Raw genomic sequence first — 18,565 nt, 5'->3', positions numbered from 1 at the left:
AAAAAAAACCAGAGGAAGTAAAAATCCTTGAATTTCAGTGATGTTCACAGATGAGCTGCTTCATATATCGTGAGGGAGAAAGATATTTTTGTGTGTGTTCGATTGGTTTAACAACATTATCATAATTAATCAGATAACGCTGACATTATTGGTGTAGCAATTACCATTGCAGTTATCTGTCGCCCGCTGCTTGTTATTGTCCTTTCATTGTTTCTCTAATCATGACCATCACCATCATCCTTTATATGATAATTAGTAATATCAACAATTAATTTACTCTACGTCAGATTTAATTAATTTGTCCTAAACCCTGATCTGGCCCAGTGGTGTGAAACATTTTATCTGACTGTGTCAACGCTGTAATTGTCTTCAGTTATAATTAAAGGCCGCTGTTCCTTTAGATTTTCCTTTTAGCTAACAAATATGGAGAAAAGACCAAAACCAACCACGTGATGTCGTCTGGTGTCCTGGTCTGTTGCACTCAGCTTAAATAGCTGGCAACTTTTTAGAATTTACAAAAGGGGAAGTGCATTTTCTGGGGACTATTTAACAGCTGGATTAATATACTTGGAACTTTTTCAGAGTTGTATATATAAAGTTATTATAGCAAGCGAAACTCAAGATTAAGATTAAGATATTCGTTTCATACTTTTATAGATTAGTCTGTACCAATGTGACAAACTGTCCAGCCCACTGGTGGTTAAAGTGGATGTGTTGTGTTTTCTCCTTTTTACAATAAATATACAGTTTATGTGGTGGATGTGCCTATTACTGTAATCGTGGCCAATGTTTAAAATAATGAGGATTAGAAATCCCTGTCAGCCCTTTTATTGATCCCATTGTATTCTTGGCTATATATGATATACTTAATATGATTATCTCAGGCACAGAAATCAGGCTGTAAGCACAGAAGCACCGCCCACCTCGTGTTCAAACCTTTGGCTTGTGAGGGTCGGCCAATCAGAAGAAAGATGGCTTAAACTGAATAATGGTTTGTTTCAGACAGAATACGAAAGAAGCAACTGTACCAAGGGTAAATAAAAGATAAATGAAGAATACTTTCAAATGTCTTTGATGCAAAGCTACTATAAAAGAGTAGCATGTTTTTCTAGTCCAAGGAAAAACATAGCGCTGGAGGTTAAGCATAGTAATGTTGTTTATGATGAACAATAACACTGTTTTCAGTGTTTTCTCTCACATGCAGCACACAACAGGAAACATTAGGCTCAGATATGTTCTCACTATTGGAAATCCTTTGTTTGGGTTTAGGATGCTGATAGAGTTTAAATGAGACAGGGCACATGTCGCCCACTTGCTCACTGTGAATAACACATGGACTCAGACATACATTATACATATTTTGTGCAAGAAAGCTGGTGGGTCTGTGTTTGACATTGCAAATGGATATTCAAGGCTTTTGTGTGTGTAAAATCTGCCTAATCAGGACTCTAAATTAGGGTAGAAGTATCAGCCTTTCAACAAGAAGTCAAGAAAAACTAACTTTATAAAGTCTTTTTCACATTTTTTACACACTATGGAAGCAATAAACACAACAGAAGATTTTAAAGATATGTTCAGAAGAACTTTTTGTGTGTTCAGTGCAAAGCTTTAGAGAATTTTCTTTGGTCTGAAACAGAAGCATTTAGATATGTTTTGAGTTTCCAGTTAGAATTCTGCATCCTGTGAAATGTAGGAAATCATTAAAGAACACAATGTGGGTGTCCAGATGGACATGCAGGAACTTTCCGTCGTCCCATTTACAAACCGTCCACCTTGTTTGTCCTGATAAAGCTGGACGTTAAATCCGTTGCCTCCCTTTTTTCCATTGGCGGGAATAGCTTGTTTCGCCCGGCGACCGGGTGGTGATGGATGATGATTGGACGGCCGGATCAGGGTTTGCCGTGTATTTCCATATATCATCTGACTCTCTCTCTCTGCCCCCGACGATCTGCACCTGCGCCGCCGCGCTTCCCCCGAAAATACCTCTGATTAATGTCCGGAGCCGGAGAGGGGAGCAGAGCTGGGAGATGCTGTGGTATTAATTAAACCAAACCCAACACCCACACCCCTGTCATAACATAGGCTACATGTGAAGGAGGAAAAGATGGAAGGAAGGAAATGTCAAAACAGACATTTTTGGAGGAAAATGACGCGAGAAAGATATAATGAAAAAGTCAAAAGTGGAAATGAGAAGAGAGCACATTTGGAGACGAGAAAGGAAGAAATGAAAAAGACTGACAGAATGAAAAAGAAGGATGAATCAGAGAGGTACGGGGAACAGGAGAGAGAGAGGGAAAAAGAAAGGAAAATGAAGTAATGGAGCAGAAGATAAGGAAGAAGGATGAAAGAGAAATTAGATATGTGAGCATGCAAAGACATAAGAGGATAAGTGGGGGAGGTACATGGAGATGGAAGTATGAATGCTGTTTAGCAGAGTTTGAAGTTCTTCTGTCAGTAAAGACATGGACCTTCTACTATAATCCGCGTCTTGTTGTTCAGATACCTTTCCCCGTCTGATTGCTTAAATTTTATTCACACTATCAAATACAACAAAAAACTGATAACTGAGAAATGATTGTCTGTCTGTAGGAGCCACGAAAGGGCACAACAGGGTTTGTTTTTCCAGATGAGCAGTTGTCATATTTTGAATGAAATTTAGCAGTGTTTCCCCTGCCATGACTTTGTCTCCAATCCAAAACTATGTCTTAATCCAGGGGTGGGCAATTGATGCTGACCAGAATTCAGTTCATCTTATTGGTGCTGCCCTCCACAACAGTCCCAGTTTCTCATATAGTCCCATAGGAAAATTAATTGCGCAAATTAATTTCCCACCTCTTTCTTAATCTCTTAACAACTACCAGTTCCCTGATGATCTCTTTAGGGGCAGAGGGAGAATTAGGTTATCCCCTAAAGAAGTGTAAGGAACTCCATGCAACCCAAAACAGTTCATTGTCCTTTTGTACAGAGCCTGTCAAAGGTTTCAACTTTGAAAACAATGCATCATTCCAAAAGTCTAATAGTCACACTGGTTCCCACAAAGGTAACTGGACATTTTTTTGTTTAGTTTTTATTTCATGTCTTTGGTTTTCTAAAAAAAAACCTGCAAACAACAATCTGGCCATTCTGAAAAGCCACATTTTGAAGCTTCAGTATTAGTGTTTGGTCACCAACACGTTTACTGCCAGAACTTTATATGGATGATAAGTTTGGCTAATAAGCTATTAAACAGCTAACTATGGGTGCAAGGCAGAGACTGACTGATTAGCACTAAGTATTGGTCTGGTAAAATACTACAACACCAAACATTATATTCTGTACCACTGTTGCTTTGTATATGACAAAGTAACAAATTCCTTGTTCCTGTACAAACTTGGCAATAAAACTGATTCTGCTTCCAGGATGGTCTGTACCTCATAGCAAACCGCAATATTAGTCAAACAATTTATTTTTAAAAATGCTTGAAGGCTCCAGCAGCACACACACAGTGAAAAGGACTAGGACCAGTGACTCAAGGTGGTAACAGCAAGGTGGATAATGAAGGGCAATAATATCCATAGAGGCCAGATTTTTTTTGTTTTGTACCAGACTGTAAGCATCCTTTTAATACTGTAAAGTTGGGTATTTTAACACAGTGCCACTCAAGCCTGACTCAATGACACCTTGAGAAACTGCTTCTTTGGAGGTTGCACATTGGTGTGTCATTATGCATCTTGAAACTGTCTAAACTATCTTGTAATTTAATGATTGCCAGCCGCACAGCAAATATGAGTTGCAAGAAATATCCTGGGCTCCACTGACTCGGCACTGATGGTTTTAATTGGTCAAAACACTTGTTTTTTTAGTCCTATTACAAAAATACAGAATATATGTGTATATATAGAAGTACATATATAGAAGTACATGGTCAGTAGCTGGTCAACCTGGAAAAACACATTTAATCAGCTGCAGGTTATGATATAGAATAAAGTTGTCTACAGAAGGTCGTCTTTAGGCAGTAATGTGGAATTTCCGTTTTTCCTTTTTAATTGTGGAAGTTTTGAAAGTTCAAAGTAAGCATTGATATCACATCAATCAGATTCATAGTTTCAGGGCCACGCTAACCTGCAAGCTCTGTGTCTCTTGAAAGCAAAAATTAGGAAAAAAAAATGCAAACAAAATGTTTTTGTCAGTGAAAGGCATTTCTAACTTTTTGAAGGACAGCAGCCACTCTCTGCCTTTAACCTCTGAAACAATACAAATATTAATCCTTGAAATAATGAGATAATATATCATCTTATTAAAAGCTGAAAAGATAATCTGAAATGAAAACAAGTGGAAATGCTGAAAAAAAAACCCCAAGAAAAAAACGCTCCTCTTTGCAGTTTACACCTAGCAGCCACTGTTTACAGCAAACACATTTATTTTTCAGCGGCATTATTTAAAAATGCAAATAGATGCAATTACACTTGCCTTGTTTATCAGCAGTTATTACCAGTATTTTGGCGTCGCCGCACTGAAGAGGATCTGTATTTCAAAGCGTTCGCCGTCGGCCACTAGCAAACTCAGATAACGTGTTTCCCCCCCTCGCAGATGTAATTACAAAAGTATTTGGTGGAAAACAACTCTGGTCCCACGACCCCCACAAATATACACACAGACACACACCATTATACATATATATATATATAGATACATTTAGAAACACATACACACATCCCAATTCCCTAACAGCAGCTCTAAAAATAGCCCTGCTCTCACAGATAAAGATCAGTTGATGGATTCATGGTGAAGCCGTTATTACTGGGATTAATAATAATTTGCTGTTCATGCCCAAGCACGAGGTAATATTTAAAACTAAGTGCGTGTGCATTAATCCAGTTATCATGCTCATCAATTTTATATTTTTTTATGTTGGTCTTCATGGAGAATTTCAGGTCATCGTCATATGGGGTGTTTTGGGTTTGTTTTTTTTAATGTAGACATTTAATCCACCATCTTATAGAAACAAAGGTTTCTAAACTGAGAAAAAGTTTCATGAAAATAGAAGAAACACAGCAAGAAAAGAAAAAAAGCCTATATAAAACTTGAAACTTTGCAAAGAGTGATGAGTCATGATTGAGCAAAGGTGATACAACACTAGGTGGGACTGGTAATCAGGAAGGCGGGGAAGTAAAATGAAGGCTTTGTCCAAATTCAGGGCCTGCATCCTTTGAAGGACCCGGCCTACCCCAGTCCATTTCCTCACCACAGTTCACGGGCCAGATATTTGGTGAAGCTTCTGCTCAGTTTAACCTAAAACGTTTTAGTACTTTTGGCTTCACACCGCCAAACAGACCCTGCTTCAACAGAAAACTAAACTAACTAACCAAAGCTTGTATGATCCGAGCTACGTTAATTGGCGATATCACTAACGTCATGTAATTTAGCCGAAGGTTAGCTAAGTTTAACTTTTTAAGACTTTTCATTATGCTAACATTTGTTCTGCTGGATATTTTTAGTAAGATTAAAAACCCAGTACTTACTTTTAAAAGTTTATTTCTGGACCGCTTTGCTTCGACAGTCCGCCATTTTTCCCAAAATATTGTCTTCAACCTCTGATTGCCAATGAATGCTGGGATATGATGGGCCACAAAAGATACACCCGACCCATCCTTCTGATCAAGGGAAAAGGAGGACGCATTTGTCGGCCGCATTTGGAGGAGCCTTCGACTTTAGACAGCCTTCTTCACTTCACTCTCAGAAGGAGAGTGTAAGGAAACATAACTGGAATGAAAGAGGATGACTACTGTCAACACACAGCAGGAAATTATCTAAAAAGAAACTTCAAACCCTGAAAAATACAAGAAATCATTGTAAATATTACCTTAACTGTTAAATGTGTGCAAATATCGGTCCATTTTCTCAACTGTTTATCCGGTTCAGGCTGGGAGTGATGGGGCAACTGAGCCTTTCACAGCTGTTCAGCTCAGTCTTGAAAAAAAGTGAAATAGTCAAGAAAAAGTTCTCATTTTCAGTGAGAACTGTCAGCGTGTGTGTTTGTGTGTGTGTCAGTGAGCATGCGTTTGTAAGTAATGTATTTCAGCAGGAAGGATATTTCATGTCAGAAGCACATAATTTGTTCAGAGAAAGCAGAGAGGTGTCATCACAGCGATCAAGAAAGCTTTAAAAAATGTGGCAACTGCTATTTTTTAACCTAAGCCACAAGCTTTTTCTACACCTAACCAAGTTGTTGTCAATGCTTAAACTGAAACAAGCAAAAATGTTTTAATTACTTACCATGTTTAAAAGAAATTCAAATTATGTGTGAAAATCTTGACTTGTGACTTCTGCAACTCAAACCTTGGTATCAAAGGCAGCAATCTTTTTTGGACCTTTAAAAGTCAAAAATCAGTACATGTGTGAGCAGACCAAAGAAGAATCTTGTTTAAGGCCACAAAGCATGCTGGGAAATTCTATGAAATTTGTGTCCAGAAACACAAATCGTTAGATTAACTGTTGCGACTATTTCACACACTGTTGGGTGAGAAGCAGGTTGCACCCTGGATGGGTCGGCGGACTGCAGCAGAGCATGTGCTTGTAAAGTTACTACAATCTTCAATAAATAACAACAGTTTTTAAAGTAAATTTAAAGATGTTTACTCTATGTAAATGGATCGACAAATTTCTAGTCAGATTAGACAACTGAAACTATCATCAAAACAAATTAACACCGAAGCGCATTCAGTGCTTCATCGAAAAGATTTCTCATCTTTGATATTAAGCAGCTTAAAATAAGACATTTTTGCTTTCTTCAGTTTTACTTTAATCATTATATGAATTTACACATTGCAGTGAAGTTTCTCTATCAAAGACACATGTAATAAACGTGTTTAACTCTTCTTTATGGTCAATGTCACAACCTTTAATCTCTTGATTTGTGTGGCTGAATGTGAATTAAATTTTTTTTTTTTTTGTGGGTGTGGGAGGTTGTGTGGTTGGTATCATGTGGGGGTGTATGTGAACATGAGTTTCCTTTTCATGAATGTCATGAAGCATTGAACGTTACTTTTTCACTTCCGGCTTGATTATGTTGCATCTTAAAAGGGCTTTAGGAATTAGAAAGAAACTTCACCAATCCAATGCCAGCCTGACCGCTTCATCACACGTTTACCAGCACTGGCAGGATGAGTCACAGCAAAAACATGCCGAGGAAATGACAGACTTACACCCCTCCAACTGAGGCTGCAGGCATGTCCTTATCAGGCGATATACTGACATTTATGCTTTTTCTTCTATCTTTTTGTGATTAAATGCTTAATTTATTTCATTGTCATGTACAACAATTTGAAATTTTAGTCTTTGAGCTTCACTTATAGAAACTTCCATCATTCTTCCTTCTTCAAATTTAAATTTAACAAGCCGTTTATAGAAAATCAAGTTTGTCTCAAAGGACTTTCTCTAAAACACAGCTATTATTAGACTGCCTGAGGAGGCAAACGCGACATGTCACAGTCCACTTTTACATCTTCTATCCCAAATCTTGTGATCAACAGTGATCTAAACCTCTACACAGATCAATAAACTTTGTTTGAAAAAGGAAAATGCCATCATATGTGCTTTAACACTGTTGTCACGTCAACATATAAAGTGTGAAGTGAAATTCATATGTTCATCATCCACCATCTGTGAGCATGTCAATCTGTCACACAAAAAGAGAACACACAACGAAAACTCACTCATAGACAGAATCAAACCTGACTCACTCACACACACCTGCACACACACCTGCACACACACCTGCACACATGTGCATATGTGCATGCTAAAATGTCACAGATATGCACCATACACACATATGAGGGCACAGATGCACAGTGAAACATGTTTCATACACAAACACACGCACACTCACTCTCCTGCAGTGAAGGCGTTGCTGTGCAGATGTGTGTGTTGAATGCACAGGATGCGACGCCACACATGAGTGGTTGTCACGGCGTTTGGATGACAGATGTAGTACTCTGGTCTAGGCTCGGTTCCAGACACACACACACACACACACACACACACACACACACACACACACACACACACACACACACACACACACACACACAGCTAAAGCCACTCTTCATTTATCAATAATTGGTTTTTAATTCCATTTGGCAGCCAGCAGCGCGAGTGGCAGAACAACGACAATAATTAGTCCATCAGAGAGAAAGAACAAGAGGAAGAAGAAGAGATGAAGGGGAAAGTTTCAGGGACAAAAGTGACAGTAACCCACCTGACCATCGATTGGATCAAAACAGTGAATGGGTGCTATTCTTGTGCAGTTTATTTTATTTAATTTTTTGGAGATCAGGTCAGATTTTATGAAAAGGCTCTACTTCAGAGTTGACATTGACCATTTTTCCCTTCCTGCTGAGACATATAGATAATCCTATGGCATTTATTGGCAGCTGAGCGCTCAACGGGAAATAAAAATTCACAATCTTCTGTCTCTTAGTGTACTGTACCTCCCTCTCACCCTGTGACAGCTGGGACAGGCTCTAACCCTCCATGAAGATGTATGGAAAAGTGAATGATCCATGATTATTCTAATTGTAGGAAAGCGAGGTAGCTTAACATAATGTGACCTAAGTTAAAGATAAAGTATTCCTCTGCTTTTAATCATGAACTGATTTCCAAAGAAACTCCTTTTTCTGAAAATATATGCTGATTTAAAACTTTATTTTAAACTCTCACCAATACTTAAAAAAAAAGACAGAAAAAGAAACTAAAAAAACATTACGTGTGGCCTTATCACATCTTGCTGAAATAAGCAAGGCTTTCTCTGAGAAAGGCGTTGTCTGCCTGGCAGCATATGTTGCTCCATAACCTGTCTACACACCATTCAGCATTAGTGGTGCCCTCACAGATGTGCAAGTTGCCACGAACTGTTGAACTGTGCACTGAGTGCAAGCTGGATAGTCTGCTCTTTGACATGCATGTCTAATTTAGTGAAAAGTCATTCCAAATTTCCATTGGTCAGCCACATGAATGTTTTAATTTTCGTGAAATGATCTTAAAGGAGCTCAGACCCAACAGAGGTAGCGTCATTTCTGAATCGTGTTTATTTATTTATTTTTTATATGTTAAAATGTTCCATCACCGGGAGAGTTGTTGTTAATGTTATGTAGGGTAGATGCTGAGATCCCCCGCGTCTTTGCAACATTACTTACTTATTCTTAAATGGTATTTGGGTAAAGAACAAAGGGCGGCAAAAAGCAATCAAGTGTCAAAGCAAAGCATGTGTCATGATCTGGGGTCATTAAACCTGCTTTGCGTTTCTATCCCTGTTTATTGAAATATATTGTTTGACTCTGTGTTTGTTTCATGTTTCTATGTTTTCATGATTTTTCTCCCTTGGTGTATTGAACCCTATTCTTTAGTCTGTGTTGCTTTAGATTTTAATTCTTTCCTTGGCATCCTATCTTCTTATCCTTCCTTATTTAGCTGATTCATGTGTCTGTTTTCCCAGTTAGTTATCTCACTTCCTGTTTTATTTTGTGAATCTTGTGCTTTGCTTTTTTTAGTTTTTCTTCACTTTCACATCTTCTGTGACTTAGTTCAGCTGTGTCTCATTCAGCCCAGCTGTCCCAGCTTCCTGTGTTTGTTCACCTAGCAATAGTGTTTCTCATTCCCGGCGTGTGTCTCCTTGTAGTTTTTAGTCTTCTGCGTTCCCTTTTTGGACTTATTGTTTATATTGTAGGTTTTTGCAAACAGGAAAATGATAAATGTCTCACTCTGAGATCATCTCTGGCTGCCTGAGAGTCTGCATTTGGGTCCTTCACACAACATGCAGTATGCATACGCTTCAGACTGAATGACATCAAGGCCCTAATCCTAATCACTTTTTATTATTTTCAGTTAAATATTGCACTGAAACGATTTGCAAATGATTGCTTTTATTTACACTTTACACACCCTCCTTTACCACCCTTTTCAGAAATGGATAAGATCTATTTAGTTTAAACTATTTGGCAACAAAGCTAAGTTTTTGCACCAAAAACTAAACCAACCAGAGATGACCTCAGCTTAACCCAGCAGTCACTATAATGATATCACATAATCAGAGGCAAACTATGCGAGGCTTTAATCCTCCACAGAGACGATTCCAGATTGTTCCTCTGCTCTGGCCTCAGTTCATTACATTTGATTAACTCTATAGATTAAATTCTAATTAATTTCATGAGTAGAAGTGGAGCTGCAGAAAGCAGCTCTGATCAGAGTGACCTCTCACCTTTTGATTTGCAGAACAGCAGATTGTGGACAGCGATCAGCCAGCGGGTCATGACCTTATTTAGAGCAGGCAAACTGCAGAGGACATAAAATAAATAAAACATGATTTTTTTAATTGCTAAGATGTTTTTCATGAATTAATTTCTGGTGACGTGGATTCAAAAACACACACATGCACAGCGTCAGTGCACCCTTTAATTTAATACAAATATGATAACCAGCAGTGTAAAACATAATAAAATAGAAAGAATTTACTGTTTTTCTGATAACAAAATAATGTCGTATGCTTTTTATTTTTTTAATTTGACTAAAACTGAATATCAACGAACACACGTATCTCAGTATCAATAAACCATCAACAAATGATAAAGGGAAACTAAACATAAATATTAGGCTTGGTGCTTTAATGTGTAGTACTTAACGATATCATTTAATAATGGGTTTTTATATTTTTGATTATTGGACTGTACCACCAGCCCCCCCCCCACCTGCCCTCATTGCTCCCAAAAGAGTTGACAGGAAGGTTGGTGGTGCAGGACAGAGCAGCACTTGCCCCTCCCTAATTACCACCGCCTAATTACCCAGAGCAGAGGGCGCAAACCCCCAACTGATGACAGACCTTTTCCTCACAGCAAAAAAGGACAAAAAAAGATGTTCATTAAAATTTGATAACACATTTCACCAAAATCAGATTCAATTCTGTCTAATAAAACAAAACAAAAACATCTGTGTTTAAATTGAGGCCACGTTACTGTGAACCTCACCTGCATGGGCAGATTTACACAGGAATTTATATATATATTTCTGAGTGTGTGTGCACTGGATGGGAAGTCCTTTCATAGCTGCAGGGCCAGATCTTCGCGGTGAGCACAGCCCTTCCCTCCTTCTCAAATTCCACTTTCTCTCTGCTACTTCTTTTAGTTCATTCATCCATCCAGTCATTGTGTTTTCATTTCATTTGTTTTCTCACTTTTAAAGACAACATAGACAAATTTATAAAAAAGCTGTAACTTGATAAATGCACACACAGCCATGCTGCTACATTTGTCAGACTGCAGGTGCAGCTTGCTGCTCTGGAGGAAGGTGTGTGTGTGTGTGTGTGTGTGTGTGTGTGTGTGTGTGTGTGTGTGTGTGTGTGTGTATGCACATGTATGTGCACATGTATGTGCACGTGTATGTGCACGTGTGTTCACCTCTGACCTCCAGCTGCTGTCACATTAACACCACATGTTAGACATGTTAGACGCGATGAAAACACAATTGCACAGATTAAATGTAAGACTTCTTAGTGAAATAGGTAATGCCCTTCTACCAAGTTTGCAAATATCACACCCAAAAGGCTTCTTTTCTCCACCGCTCTGTAATCTAATGTGTTTTTGAATTTAAAATTTAGATTAAATCTGTTAAAGTAAAAAGAAATATAGTCATACTCCACCAAGAATAGTCCACCCCACGTCTATGGCAAAAACATACAAATTCAGCTGTAAACAGTATTTCTTTACTCATGTTTCCTACTGTTGCCAGTTATTCTGCAAAAAACATTTAAGGATCAAATATTTATTGGCCAGTCAAACTGTGCAAAGGCTTTTAGTCATGTTTGGTTTTGCACATACACTGTATATAAAAGATGGATGTAACCACTGTCATTGCATTTATTGTGGTTAATTAAGTCTCTTTGTGAAGCCTGTAGTTGTTTCATGAGAGCAAACATGAGAAGCATAGAGTGGATCTAACGGAGAAACTGAGGCTCATACTGTAGCCACATCATCAATCACCTGGAAAATATCCTGCTTCATATATTGGACCAAAGGTGGGACTGTAATAAAAAAAAAAATTAACATATAATTATGTAATTAAGACTTGAAACTAGCAAATAACACCCTAAACTTGTAAACAAAGTATTTACGGAAATCCTTAATCACAGAAGCAGCAACATTATTTTCTCATAGACTTTAGTACTACTAGACTTTTTTGTAACCAAATAAAATACCCCCCTGCTGGCCATTTTAAATAAAGCCACTTCCACATGGTTTTACAGCATCTTCACTGTTTTGGTTCAATCTCAAGCTGGTAAAGAAAATGAAACAGCTAGCAGAAAAAGCCCTGCAAGTTATCTTAAAACTGGAGATAAGAAGCGAATGAATATCACACTTGCATCCATCCAGTGGACACAAGACAGAATCTTGAAACAAAAATGCAAAGGTGATCATCTTCCAGACTGTGCCCGCATGTAAAATTCTGCCAAAATAAGAACAGATAAAGGTTACAACAGAGCACATCTGAAAAAAAGAAACCTATGTGGAAAAGGTAATAAAATCTTTTAAAAACAAACAAATAAACAAAGGTCTGTATCAAAACATGGAAATGATTTGTAATACCTTTGCACCTTGCAGCGCCTCCCCTTCCATTAACTTCAACTATGGGTCTGATACTGTGATACATTAGGCTGAGGTTGTGGCTTTATGGAGGAAATGTAATGAAATGTAAACCTGCAGGTTTTGGGATAATCCATTTCCCATACAGTCAGCTGGTGAGAAAATATGCTCAGCTATCTGATCCCCCTCTTTCTCTTACACACACACACGTGCACACACACACACACACACACATACATATTGTAGGGGTGAGTTAAGGCAGCTGTTGTGGATTGAGTCATCCTCCTCCATTGTGGGAACAATTTCTTTCCAAATTAAACTTTCTACCATTACTTCATTCAGCTCAAGTCGAGAGACAAGTTTATTGTCCACATGTGGCAAGGAAAAAACTCCATCCACAGCCTGGCTGAGAGTCAAACTGACCGGCCACAGGCTATTTCTTTACTGTGATGCTATACAGGGATCAGGGTTACATTTTAAGGTCATACAAAGAGCCACAGAGAAGAAAGGTGCTTAAAACATTTGATCGCCTTTAAGAAGTTGAGTAGCTTCTTGTTTCGCAGATATGCAACAGTTGTGGGATTTTTTCTTTCTACCACATCTTAGAAAAAGTCTAAGAAAATGATGAATCAGTGGATTAAATTTAGAAGAGTTTAAAAGTTAGGTAAAACAAACCCAGAGAGCTGCAGGTTGTGTTTGAAGTAACCACATTGGGGAAAGTTAGGGAAGCACTTGTTTGGCCACTTAAGGGTATTAGAGGTCCACTGGCACAAGATTAAAACCACTGACAGTTGAAAAACATTAATCATGGCTTCATAATGTGATTTTGTGCTGGGAAAAGGAAGTTACTGAGGCAAGTACCACACGCCTAAAACACAGATCAAGCGCGCACCACCCAACAGCGGTCACACAGGGCTGACCCTTCAGTCAAACATCCATAGGATTTTCTGGATTTACCGAATAGCCACACCAGTTACAAAAAGGAACCCCTGTAAACGTCCTGACATCAGAGAGCACAGGACACTTCACAACATCTTATGAAATATGTTCTGGTGGCACAAAGCGGGCCTTCTCAGTACAAGATGTGATCGCACAGCTGGGAATGAACCCATAAATATAAAAGCCATACTTTATTTTAATTCAGCCAAACTCCCCAATGATCGTCTGCTCTAACAACTTCTGTCACCGCCACAATTTTTGAATTGCGTAGTCCTGCTCTGTCCCCTTGATGTCTGACGTGTATAGAGGGTCTCGTCCAGTGTGTGTCCAGTCCTTCAACTTTACCTTTATTTTGGGAAAGTGGATGAACTCACAAGGAGGCAAATCCCAGCAGAGCATCGCATTATAAAGTTATAATGTGGTGAGAAGGTGGAGAGCCAGTACTGTTGTTGTGTGATTAAAAAAATTCAGTGCTCGGTGTGCCAGCACGCAATGTTCAGGTTCAGTTCATGTTGTTTCCTGAGTGTTCTCCCTCAGAGTAGTGTGCTGACAGCCTCATCCTGCTGGAAAATTTCAAGCTTTGAGTATTATAAAAAATGTCAGGCATGCTGGTCACGCTGATACGCTGCCTTCAGAATTTGGACTCTTCTACTGGGTTGCCATTCTTATCACCAGCGATGACCCTCTACTTAAACTGGATGAGTTTGAAAGAGAAGTAGACATTTGCTCCCTGCACAAGTTTTTGGTTTGTGCTGTAAGTCTTTGGATCACGTGTCAGAAGATTGTCTAGAACCTGAAATATTGGGCAGGTGGTTTTAATGTTCTGGCTGATCTGTGTATATTGAGCAGTTTTCCCAGAGCCAGTCAAGTCTTGGGTTGGATTCTTTAAGCAGTGTCACACAAAAGAAAGAGTGCCCACCAAAAAAAAGTGGGGTGACAAAGCCAGATGGGGTGGATGGATGGGTCTGCAAACCCTCTGAAGCAGCCATCAAAACAAAGGTCTTTCAACCCAAACCCTGATCTCCACTTTAACCTTTTTTTGTTGCTTTGTGCGAATCTTTCCACAGAGAAACTATCAGCATGTAGAGAAGCAACAAATACACTTCTAACCAGAGTTAAATGTTTAGTTTTTATTGCATTCATGACCCAAGCTAAATGGAGATAAAGACATGCAGATGGATGGAAACACTCAGGAACAGACACTCGAGCAGACTGACAGGTTGAAACGCAGACAGGGGTCAGGAGGGCGAGACGGAGCCTTTAGCCATCAGCTCACCAGTTGAACAAACACCGTTAAATATTTACTCGGTTGCCATGAAAACGCACATTCTTCTAGTCCCAGTATTTTGACTTTTGGGTTTCCCTGTCTGGAAAACTTTGCTTCACTGAATGAGGGTATCGGTTTCAAGTGTGACCACCGGTGACGTTACTTTTTTTTTTCCCCTTCAGTCTGCAGCAGGTGTGTGAATGAATGTTGTCATCTGTAAGAAATGGTGGGTGGTGGAGCGGTGAGCATTCTGGCCTCTAGGGTCTGAACTAAAATTGAACTGCATTTCTAAAATTAAGCTGCTACAATTGCAACTTTTTGGCCATGTTCGTATCAGTTCTTGTGTCATTTTTTTAAATCCTTGCATAGAAAATAATAAGGCTCTTGCAAAGCCTGAAGGTGTGCGTTGTGGGCTCTGAGCTACATCAGCTATCACACAGTGAAGAGTGAGAATTATCCTGGTAGGCATTTAATGTGGCTTCTCGTGTGCTTAGATTATTTTTTTCAGTCATCTTTTTTACATTTTTTTTATTTTACTTTGATTTTTGTTAACAAACAAGAAGGATAGAAGGATTTCTGCAAGAATCCACATATTAACACATATTAAAACAAATGCAAATTAAAATGTGTGATAACACCGGGTGTATCAAAAAGAAAGGCTATATTTTCTAAAGTAATGGATACAGATGTGGTAAATTTTAAAACACACGGCTGAAAATGAAGTTTTACATAAAAAACTCATAATGTTTACAAATGTCCAACATGTTGCTCTGGACGCACAGCATACATACCTACTGGAAACCACGTGAGACTCGCTTTCTAATGGGACGTGTTTTGAACGACTGCAGAATTAAAGAACTTTTGAAATTAGATTATTTATTTATTTAAAATTTTTTTCAATACAGCATGTATAACTATAACAATAAATTTGGAATATCTCCAACAGGTGGATGTTTTGGTCCAGAGATCCCAAAACTTTGGCAAAAGTAAGGCGACTCCATTTCCGATGAGGCCTGCAGGTCACCTTAAACTCTGCCAGTGTGGGTAGGAGCCATTTAAAGCACTGAAGCACACATTGTTCAGGGTGTGTGCGTCGGCTGCAGCTGTCATCCTGCATGGTGCTGCACGCTGCAGCAGAGCACTGGCAGCTGCTGATTGGCAGCTCTAATGACATGCAACAGCATTCACACTGGAGAGGAAGAGGCTCCTATTTGGATGAATGCCAAAAGTTTTCCCTCCTCTTTTTTGTCTCCTTCTTCCTTCACTTTCTCCTTTGTTTCCATGACATCTATTTTGTAACTTCTTAATTTATCCACCTATGCTCCCTCTCTCATGTGCTTTTCTTTCTGCTCTCCAGAAATGATCTACTTCTTGTTTCTTTTATGTTTTCATCTCTCCTCACTTCATGGTGGCTGATTTTGATTTCCTAAAAACATTTCTTCTTGTGTTACTCTCTGAATTCCATCCTTGCACACATTTCTGTTTTTGGATTTCTCATTTTCCCCACCTTTCTTTTCCTCTTTCATTTCTGTTTTTTTTTCTGTTTTCCCCTCCTGGCTTTGTCCTCTCCTCCCATTTTCAAGTGTGTGTGTGTGTCTGTGTCTGTGTGTGTGTGTGTGTATACTACTGACAGCTGCAGATCATTAGTTTAGCAGGTAGAAACCAATGCACACCAACCATTACATGCACACAAATACACACTGCAGCCAGACAGGCACCTGGCCTATTGCACATTGTGTGTGTGTGTGTGTGTGTGTGTGTGTGTGTGTGTGTGTGTGTGTGTGTGTGTGTGTGTGTGTGTGTAGGAATGAGAGTGCAGAGCTGAGGATGACAGAGATAAATATACGTTTTTAAAAAAAGATTTCAGATATGCTTATTTATAGTTGAGGCAAACACACATCTAGGCATGCTCAGACACACCGTAACCTCTGTGTAGTTCAGAGACCCAAAACAGGGTGAGATTAATGTTGCTACCTGCCACCAGAGACTGCTACAAATATCCCACCATGCTCACGATACACACACACACACACACACACAGATACACAAACACAGTGCATCTGCTGACGTCTACATTTCCTTTATGGAATTTATGCTAAATATGCATATCTTAATTGCGTTATCTGAAATAATTAGCTGGTGTATTTTTCTTTCCCTCTCATCCATCCACAAGCTGAGCAAACAGCAGAACACTGCAGGGGGCGCGCTGCTAATCATTATCAGCTTTGCCGTACAATTACACAAACTGAGAGCCAGGGGCAGATAGGAGGGTCCGTGCTTTGCTTCAAGTCCTGCCTCTTGTGTAAAAATGCATTTGAATAAAAGTCAAAAAAATAAAATATAACGCCATCTGTGCATCTGCGCATTCAATCATTTGCAATTACTACACAAGAATTAAATGTTCGTGATATATATATATATATATACAGTGGGGCAAAAAAGTATTTAGTCAGGCACCGATTGTGCAAGTTCCCCCACCTAAACTGATGACAGAGGTCAGTAATTTGCACCAGAGGTACACTTCAACTGTGAGAGACAGAATCTGAAAAAAAAATCCATGAATCCACATGGTAGGATTTGTAAAGAATTTATTCGTAAATCAGGGTGGAAAATAAGTATTTGGTCAATAACAAAAATACAACTCAATACTTTGTAACATAACCTTTGTTGGCAATAACAGAGGTCAAACGTTTACTATAGGTCTTTACCAGGTTTGCACACACAGTAGCTGGTATTTTGGCCCATTCCTCCATGCAGATCTTCTCGAGAGCAGTGATGTTTTGGGGCTGTCGCCGAGCAACACGGACTTTCAACTCCCGCCACAGATTTTCTATGGGGTTGAGGTCTGGAGACTGGCTAGGCCACTCCAGGACTTTCAAATGCTTCTTACGGAGCCACTCCTTTGTTGCCCGGGCGGTGTGTTTTGGATCATTGTCATGTTGGAAGACCCAGCCTCGTTTCATCTTCAAAGTTCTCACTGATGGAAGGAGGTTTTGGCTCAAAATCTCACGATACATGGCCCCATTCATTCTGTCCTTAACACGGATCAGTCGTCCTGTCCCCTTGGCAGAAAAACAGCCCCATAGCATGATGTTTCCACCCCCATGCTTCACAGTAGGTATGGTGTTCTTGGGATGCAACTCAGTATTCTTCTTCCTCCAAACACGACGAGTTGAGTTTATACCAAAAAGTTCTACTTTGGTTTCATCTGACCACATGACATTCTCCCAATCCTCTGCTGTATCATCCATGTGCTCTCTGGCAAACTTCAGACGGGCCTGGACATGCACTGGCTTCAGCAGCGGAACACGTCTGGCACTGCGGGATTTGATTCCCTGCCGTTGTAGTGTGTTACTGATGGTGACCTTTGTTACTTTGGTCCCAGCTCTCTGCAGGTCATTCACCAGGTCCCCCCGTGTGGTTCTGGGATCTTTGCTCACCGTTCTCATGATCATTTTGACCCCACGGGATGAGATCTTGCGTGGAGCCCCAGATCGAGGGAGATTATCAGTGGTCTTGTATGTCTTCCATTTTCTGATGATTGCTCCCACAGTTGATTTTTTCACACCAAGCTGCTTGCCTATTGTAGATTCACTCTTCCCAGTCTGGTGCAGGTCTACAATACTTTTCCTGGTGTCCTTCGAAAGCTCTTTGGTCTTGGCCATGGCGGAGTTTGGAGTCTGACTGTTTGAGGCTGTGGACAGGTGTCTTTTATACAGATGATGAGTTCAAACAGGTGCCATTCATA

This window comes from Pundamilia nyererei, unplaced genomic scaffold (assembly GCF_000239375.1).
Source record: "Pundamilia nyererei isolate P.nyererei 1_Seehausen unplaced genomic scaffold, PunNye1.0 scaffold00016, whole genome shotgun sequence".
NCBI classification, from domain to species: domain Eukaryota; kingdom Metazoa; phylum Chordata; class Actinopteri; order Cichliformes; family Cichlidae; genus Pundamilia; species Pundamilia nyererei.
Note: the sequence above shows the minus strand (reverse complement) of the source record.